This window comes from Bidens hawaiensis, unplaced genomic scaffold (genome assembly GCF_021521415.1).
Source record: "Bidens hawaiensis isolate Kalapana, Puna unplaced genomic scaffold, B.hawaiensis_p1.1 tig00046753_1, whole genome shotgun sequence".
Taxonomy (NCBI): Eukaryota; Viridiplantae; Streptophyta; class Magnoliopsida; order Asterales; family Asteraceae; genus Bidens; species Bidens hawaiensis.
This window is the reverse complement of record NW_027498345.1, coordinates 129452-138453: the sequence shown is the minus strand read 5'-3', so window position 1 is coordinate 138453 and position 9002 is coordinate 129452. Positions and strand designations below refer to the sequence as shown.

At 37.8% G+C, this 9002-nt stretch overlaps 2 pseudogenes; one reads left to right on the top strand and one right to left on the bottom strand.

Annotated features, from left to right (window-relative positions):
- Positions 1-2910: 2910 nt before the first annotated feature.
- LOC143596605 (uncharacterized) lies at positions 2911-4817 on the top strand (annotated as a pseudogene).
- Positions 4818-7095: 2278 nt separating this feature from the next.
- On the bottom strand, positions 7096-7704 carry LOC143596603 (PRA1 family protein G2 pseudogene; annotated as a pseudogene).
- Positions 7705-9002: the final 1298 nt, after the last annotated feature.

The window sequence follows — 9002 nt, the reverse complement described above, 5'->3', positions numbered from 1 at the left end:
TTCCGCCGTCCCCTCCCTCTTCCTTCTCTCTTTCCGCCTTCTTTTCCCTCTTGTCGCCGTCCCGCCCTTAAGCCTTGTTTCTCTTTTTCTTCTAACTCTTTGCTTGTCCTTTGGTTCTTCCCGCCTAAGGATGTCTGCAGCTCCACGCGCCAGACTCCTTACATGGAAGCCTGCGTGAAGACATCTTGTTCCTGCGATGCGTGAAGAGAACTCTTCCCGCAATGCGCTAAGAATGTATGTTCTTCCCGCGATGCGCTTAGAATTCTAGTTCTTCACGCAGCACGCTAAGGATTTGTGATTCTTCCCGCAGTGCGCTAAGGATTGTTGTGCCAGCCTTCGCGCTCGCGCACTCAGCCTTCCCGCGCTTAACCCTTGTATCTTCTGTTTAAATCTAGCCGTTTGCTTTTGTGTTGTCTTATCTTTTTAGCCGTTGACCTAATCTGCTTTATGTCTGAATAGTTACTTTCGGCGCAGCATGCGCACCAACCCCATTGGTTGACAGATAAAGTGACTGACATAATCTTTTGAGATCTGCTTTTGCCATGCTTGACCTGTACCTTTTTCTGTCCTCTCCCATGCCTTTTTACTGTTCCCTGGCAGCTTTCCCTTTTGCTTTTCCCCTTTTCCTGCTACCATACCTTTTGAGATCTTTTACTTTTTGCTTTTGATATCTTTTGTTATCTTTTGAGATCTTGCTTTTCAGAACTTTTTTTACCGTTGATATCTTTTCTTTTACTTTTGGAAATCTTTTCTAGGGTTTATGTCCCCTAGGGTTTGCCTATAAATAATAATAATATTTTTATAACACATCACACACAAACACTTAATCTCTCCTGTTCTCTTGCTCCTTGCTCTCTCTGCCGTCTCCCTCTCTGCCTCCGTCTTCCTCCCTGTTCTGCCCTGCTTTTCCGGTAATATATATATATCATATATAATAATTTACTTATTAATTATGCTAACTTATTATCTAGACCTAAAACCGATCGTTGAAACATAATCTTTAATTATAGGTTAACTTTGCTTGTTTAAGAGTTGGTTCTTGCATTATCTTACATCGCATCTTTATCAAGTGAGTTATCTCGTATCTAATCCCTTTTTATTTTAAATGCTTTGGGATGTTCATGTGTTCATACAAAACTTGAGTCTTAAACTGTTTATGAACTTTAGTCGCGCAGTATCCCATGTGTTGAGGACGTAGACTTGGCTGTTTATTTGTATGTGTGGATCATTAACCGTATTGACGGTCTATTCCGCAGTTTTCATGGTACCATTAGATGAACACGGGAGAACTATCGTTTATGATTTTCTCTTTTGTATACACATGCACAGTTAGTCTTGTTTGTGAGCTCAATTGTGAGCACTGGCAGTCTTGTCTCTTAGAGTTGGTCCCGATCAGATTACACCCTTGTTGAAAACCAGACATACACATGTTGCGCGCAGATTTATTATTATCTATGTATTGTATTAAACTTGATTTCTCACCAACACGCAAGTGTTTGACGTTTATTTTAACACATGTTCAGGTTTGCAGTAGCCGTTTTGGGAGCTTAAGGACACGTAGGAAGTTCTTTATTTTGGACCTAGATTAAAATATATCAAGACAAGTTTTTGCTGTTCGAATATTATGATTTATAATATATTGATTTATGTTGGTTTATTTATATCTTATGTATACGTTGCGCATGCGTGAATGAATATATTTATTAAATATTGACACCCAATAGTGTCACGAGTAATGAAACAATATGTGGCGCCCCGATGTATAATCCGCCTTTGGTCGGGGTGTTACATTTGCCACCTCTAAATTAACAATATAACTAAAAGAGTTGTAATTTATTGCAATTTTCCAAAAAAAAATTGAACATTTTTGCATTTTTTTTTTCAATTTTTGCATTTTTTTTCAATTTAATGCAATTTTCCGAACCTTTTTTTGCAAATTTTCGGAATGTTATAATTACATTTCGCATTTTTACTAATTTTCGCAACCTTTAAAAGTTATTATACAAAGTAAAAACATTGATAAATTAAAAAAAAACCTAGATTACCTGCTATTCAGGTAAAATATCTCGGATTGAAACAAAAATGAAAATTCAATAACCTAATTGGAACAAAAGTTTTTATCAGTAACCTGATTGAAACAATTTTCAAAGTTGGTTACTATTCTATGAAGAAATCCCTCTTTAAAATTACTTTTCTAACCAATCTTGGGAAAAAGAAAACCCATTAGATTCATTCCACTCAATCTCTCCGTCTATTTTAGTAATTTCCCAAGATTTTTAAATTTTAAACTAGACACCACATGAAACAAAAAGAAAAAGAAATTGACTAACCCAATAAAAATGGTTTGTTAATACTTTAATTAAACCAATATTTAACCCAGCTTCTTGAAAGAGAAATAGGGTTCACTGTTGTCAAGATTTTGTAGAAACCTTGTACCTTGAGCTTTAGATGCTGTACCACAATCATCTCAGTCATATCAAGAAACTGTTAAAAATGGTGGGGTTTGGTGGTACTTGTGACCTGTGAGGCTCACAAACGAAAGAAGATGATGTATTGTTTTGTTTCACATGGATGGATGTATGTATGTAAGCCATTCTTCATTGCACATAAAGTCTACTGTTGCATTCATCACAGACACAGACACAGTCACAATCACCACCACAGATTTAAATCCATTTTTGAATTCTTCTTCTGTTCTGTTCTGTCAGCATAAATTAACTTTATCAAATTGGAATCCAACTTCTGTTCTTGAATGATTCCCATATCCCACTAACAATCTTATTAAAGTAAAGCTGATTGTCTTAAATGATTTGACTGTGTTTCTTAAATACAAATCCCATCTTTACATTTCTCAAGATTTCATTGTCCGGTACGATACCGATCTCATTCCTTCCTGGTAGTATATATAGTATGAATAAAGAACCACCACCGTCAGCCACCACAAACCTCACCATCAAAACATACAACATTGTTCCGTCGACATCGATTTCTTCGTCACCATCTTTAATCTCACCTTCGTCTTCCGCCTTCGTCTCCGCCCTGCAGTCCCCTTATATATCTCCCCGAGCCACAGGAGATGACCCGAACCAACCCGAAGAAAACGACACCACCACATTCACCCACCCATCCACCCCTCTATCCTACTACGGCTCGGACGACATCACGAGCACTTCCCACACGCCGCCGTCCTAAAGATGCGATTTTTCGGAGCTCAAAATAGTTAGCTGTGTCCCGGTGTACGACACGAATACCAATACCCGAACCAATGTTAGCAACGTGACAGCACCGCGTGTCTCGTTCTCATTCCCGGTCCCACAGGTTTCATTCCAAAAAGGGTCTGTTTCACCTGTGAATGCAAAACTAAGAAGTTGTGATGTTTACATAGGATACCACGGGCAAAACCCGAACTTGATTCGGTTTTGCAAATGGCTTAAATCAAAGCTAGAGCTTCAAGGCATTGCCTGTTTAGTTGCTGACTGAGCAAAATACTCGGATTCTCAGTCACACGAGGTTGCTGACCGAGTAATTTGTTCGGTCACATTCAGGGTTGTGGTTGTAACCAAAGACAGCCTGTTCAGTTATCTAAGTCTAGAAGAGATCAGATTCTTTGCACAAAAAAGGAATCTGGTCCCATTATTCTTCGATACTGATTCAAAGGAAGTTGTGAATCTTCTGGCTCAGAATTCAGACCGAAAAGAATGCAAAGAAGCAATCGAAGGGTTAATGAAGTCACACGAGTTTAAACTGGAAGCAAACGAGGCCAACTGGCGGTCATGTGTGTCAAGAACGGCCGGGATCTTGAAGGGTAAACTCGGAAGAATGAGTGATTGAGTGTAGCCGAAGCTGTCGATGAAATCCCGTTTCCAAGAAACCGCTTCTTTGTCGGTCGAGAAACCGAGCTAGCCGAAATCGAAATGGCATTTTTCGGGTGTACGGAGTTTGAAAACAAATCAGAAGGGGTTGCAGATCATGAAAGTGAGGTTGGTAGGGTTAAAAACGGAAACTTTATAAATTCAGAAGTTGGAAACTGTAGAGAACCAAATTTAAACACTTGGGTTGAATCAAATTCATTAAAAAGATCAAAATGCAAGAAAACAAAGGGTTTTGGAAGCAGCATTGTGTGCATAAATGGAGGTCCAGGAATAGGGAAAACAGAGCTTGCATTAGAGTTTGCACATAAATATTCTCAAAGATACAAAATGGTTTTATGGGTAGGTGGAGAATCAAGGTATTTTAGACAAAATATATTAAATTTATCCATCAATCTAGGATTAGATGTGAGTGCAGATGAAGAGAAAGAAAGAGGGAGGATAAGAACCTTTGATGAGCAAGAAAAAGAAGCTTTCAAAAGGGTAAAACAGGCATTGTTTCGCGATATGCCGTATTTAATAGTAATCGATAATCTTGAAACCAAAAAAGATTGGTGGGAAGGTAAAGATTTGCATGATTTGATACCAAGAAACACAAGTGGATCACATGTTATCGTCACAACAAGACTTACAAAAGTTATGAGCTTTGACACGATGCAACTTCAACCGCTACTGTTAAAAGATGCAATCTTTTTAATAAAGGGAAGGCGAAAGAAAGAATACCCAGATCAATAAGTTGACTTTTTGACCAAATTTGATGAGAAGTTGGAGAGATCGAGCTTTGGGCTATCGGTAATTGGATCACTGCTTTCTGAACTTGCAGTGGCACCATCGACCCTCTTTGAAGCCATAAATAATATTCGGTTAGACCAAGTTTCTTCTCATTTTGATCACTTTGATGAAAGATTTTGGGGAAATAATAGATTTTGGGGTTTGATTGTTCTTTAGTGAATACAAGTTGCCACCAAGGGTTGGGCCACATTTGCTATACTCGCTATCCGAAAGCACACAACCACTGTCATGTCGTATGACACATTATACGGGTCATAATATTTGTATGAGTTGTATGACATGGTAGTGCAAACAAGTCGAGTCACTCATGAGCTATTCGAGACCGATTTGTGAAAAAGCTCGATCAAGCCGAGCTTAATATATAATGTTATGAAAAAATAACAAAATAATATATGTTATGTTATTATATAAAATTATAATTGAAAATAAATATATAAAAATAATTATAAATATATAAAAAATAATTATCAATAAATAGTAAACGAGTTGAGCCCAAGCCAAGCTTAAAAATAGTAATACATATTGAAACAAGCCGAGGTCGAACACAGTCTAAGTTAAACGAGTTGAGCTCTAGCTCAGGCTCGTGTCAGCTCGTTCGCACCCCATTTGTTATACTGGCATAAAGTAATACGGCTTGTATGACCATTTTTTTACCTATCAAAACACATTAACGTGTATAATGATGTCAAATTACTCTTTGAATGGCCCAACTTAATTCACGAATCAACGAATCAATTAGTTTGTCGGCCAATGAGCGTTACATGACGTTTAACCGACCAAACTAAATAACGAATAAATGAACTCAAACATAAGTAGTTGAAACATCTCGTGTATCACCACGGATGATAATGTTCCAACAAAATATCGCAAGTATAACGAAATGTGCAAATGTACAGTTGGCGTGTCCATGGCGTTCCATGGGTTTTACACCCGACTAGACATATTTAAAAAATAAAACACAATAAAGGGTGTAACCGTTTAGCTGGTTACGTTAAACGCTTAAAGTGTCGGTCGCATGACAATTTCCACTATGGTGGGGAATCTTGTCACACTCCCTAGTTTTAAGTGAAAACGAGCAAAAACAAAACTAGGAAATTTTCGACAACAGAAGATAATCTAATAAAATTTAATAGAAATATTTTAAGATTGAGGCATAGCCTCGAAGTTATAAAATATTTTGAGAATGAGACATAGTCTCGGAGTAATAAAATATTTTGAGAGTGAATCATAACTTCGGAGTTGTGTGTGTGTGTGACAAATAAAATAAACAGTTAATTAAACAATTAAATAAGTACTTAATCTAGCAAGTAATTATGTAAGTTGTAAACAAGCAAATAGAACACATCAGGTAAACAAATAAGCACGTGTGGGGCTCCAAAGCATGTTACTAAGACACCAATAACGACCTATCTTAAGCCTGGCTCTGATACCAATCTGTCACACCCCAACCTAAGGCGGAAATACCGGGCTGTGAGCTGATTTCTCACAGCTCTCAAGGTACTATCATGCAATATTGAAAATTTCCATATCTATTTAATAAAATTCAATTAAGACAAATTATTCAATACAATATCCAAAAAGACAAATAGTTCACCAAACAAACATAAATCACCCCAACTTGACTTAAACCTCAAAATTAGCAGATTTAAAACTTTTGTTGCTCTATTTTTAATGAATAGTTAAGACGATCAAATGTATTGTTTATCCACCTAAGCTTAAGCATCAAAGTCTACCAAGCAGCCATTAGATACGATTAAGGTATAATTAATTAATAGTTAGTGATCCCCACAACATGACATACCCCCGTTATCAAGAAACACCCCGAACCATCACCATAGCTGAGTATGCAAAATATCATCTATAGGGTTTACATGTAGCGTGTCCCTTGTGGTCCGTTTCTTAATGGTAATGAGACGCGTGCAAGGGAACCCCACATGACTAACAGCGTGGATGATCAAGTCAGTAGTGTATTTTTTATTTCAATTCTATTGAAATGAAAGAGATTCCTCCCAAATTACTTTTTATTTCTCTTATTTATTCAATCCTTCATATTTATTTCCTTTTTCTTAATAAAATTCAGGAACACATTTAACGAAAGTTGGAACACAATAACCTCTTTTCATCCCTCCGTTTCATTTCCTTTATGGAGTAACGGAGTCTAGATTAACAGGAACATACTTCCAAGAATTCAGATTCATTGAGTGTGTAAAGAAAACAGCATGATCATCACAACATATAACCCTTAAAATAAAAAGAAACCAGAATATAACAACACAAGAAAATCAATCCAAGTCACACTTTACAAACTAAAACCTCACAAGAATCCAAAATCAATCAATCAATTGAACACGAACACAAAAATCACTATCCCAAAAAAAAAAGAAAGAAAGAAAAAGGAAAAAAAAAGGGTAGGTTAGTAGAAATAATATGAATATCAAGTGGACAAATCATAAGCCCTAGATGATGTCGGTGAGATCAATCCTTGAGATTCAGCATCAACTTCATCAAGGTAAATTCCCCTAGGGTTTCTAAACACTCCATGAACAACCGCCGCCAAAACCCCAACCACAATCCCAATAACCAGATTGCCAACAAAACCCAAATTCCACACCGCAATTCCGGTGATGAACACAAGCACAGCCGTGACGAGGTGATCGTGAACGTGATACCCCCACACGACCATCGGATCTTCACGGAAGAAGTACAGCACGAGCCATAGCATGAACACTGAACCGAATATCAAGAGAGCCCTGGGATTTCCGATCAAGGAGAGGGCGGCGCAGGCGGTGATGATGAGGGCGTAGTTGACGGAGAAGTATTTGGAATTGAGGCGGAGTCTGGTGGCGGCGTGGTCCGGGCGCTCGAATGAGGAGATGAATTCCAGCCACGGACGGAGGAGGGAGAAGAAAGAAGACATGTTTTGGAAGGATCGGAAAATGACGTCGCTGCCGGAGATCGGAATGGTGGTGTAGCTACTGCTGCTGGTGGCTGGCGGTGGAGACGGCATATCGTGACTGACTGGGGTTTGACTTGACCGTAACGATTATAGCTTTTTTTGTTTGGGAACGTGTTATGCATAACTTAACTACCTGCACACCTTTGCGTCACTTTTTTCTTAATTCAAGTCTCATTTTTTTTTACTTTTAATTAGTTACAACTTATTTGAAAAGCACAATTAAATTATATGTATATACATCTACTTCTACTTAAATTATATATATTATGACAAACGATGACTTTAAAAATCTTAGGTTATTTAGTTAATGGTTTATAACGAAAATGATATCTCGAGAGAGTTGCTATCCCAAAAGAAGATGCTGGTCTTCTCGAGGCTTAGAGATACTAATAACGCTTTGTTGGCTAAGAGGTGTTGAAGATTCAAGACGGAAGGTGATAGCTTTTGGAAACAGATTGTAATGGCAACTCACTCTCGGAGTTCCGGCTGGGACATACTTCCTGTTAAAAACGGTAACACTGGGGTTTGGATTAAATAGCAAAAGCGATTAACAAAATGAAAATTGATGGTTGTAAAACAGGAGACATGACAAAAGGAGTTCTGGGAGATGGTAAGAAGCTTACTTTCTGGACCGATATTTGGGTTGGGAACACGTGCCTAAAGGGCGCATGCCCTAATTTTATTTAAACTTGAAAAAACACAAGTTTTGTAAAGTGAGCGATAGATTTTGGTGGCAAGGAGGGTCTTACAATTGGAATTGGGAGTGGCTGAGTCATCCTAGTTTTGTTCAAGAAAGAGGGGAATGGAAGAAATGCTTCCAAATACTGTATGCAGCTGATCGGAAACGGTGGATGGGAAATAAGGAGGAATTCTCTGAAAGTGGGTTGAAAAGGTTGTTAACAAATAATAAGGATGCTAGCAATAATTATATTATGAGTTGGAGTAAAGGGGTTATGATAAAATGCAATATTCAAGCATGGAGAGCAGAAATGAAAAGTAGGTGGCCCTTGAAAGAAGGAATATCCGGTCAAGAATATTCGGTGCTCTTTATGCGAGTCAGGAGATGAGTCGGCATACCATATTACCACAGGGTATTTAATCGCGATGGTTGTGTGGGAGCATATAAGTCGTTGGTGTAAAGTTCCCCCTATTTATGGGTTTACGGTTAAAGATTTGTTAGATCTTCATAAATTGGTTAAGTTGAGCAAACGTGAGAAGGATGTGTTTCATGGGATTGTAATTATTACTTGCTGGAGAATATGGAAAGCTAGAAATAATTATATGTTTGAAGGTAAACAGATGAAGATTGAAGATATAATTGGACACATAAAATCAAATGGGTTTTTTTGGTACAAGAATAGACCAAAAAATAGATATATTGATTG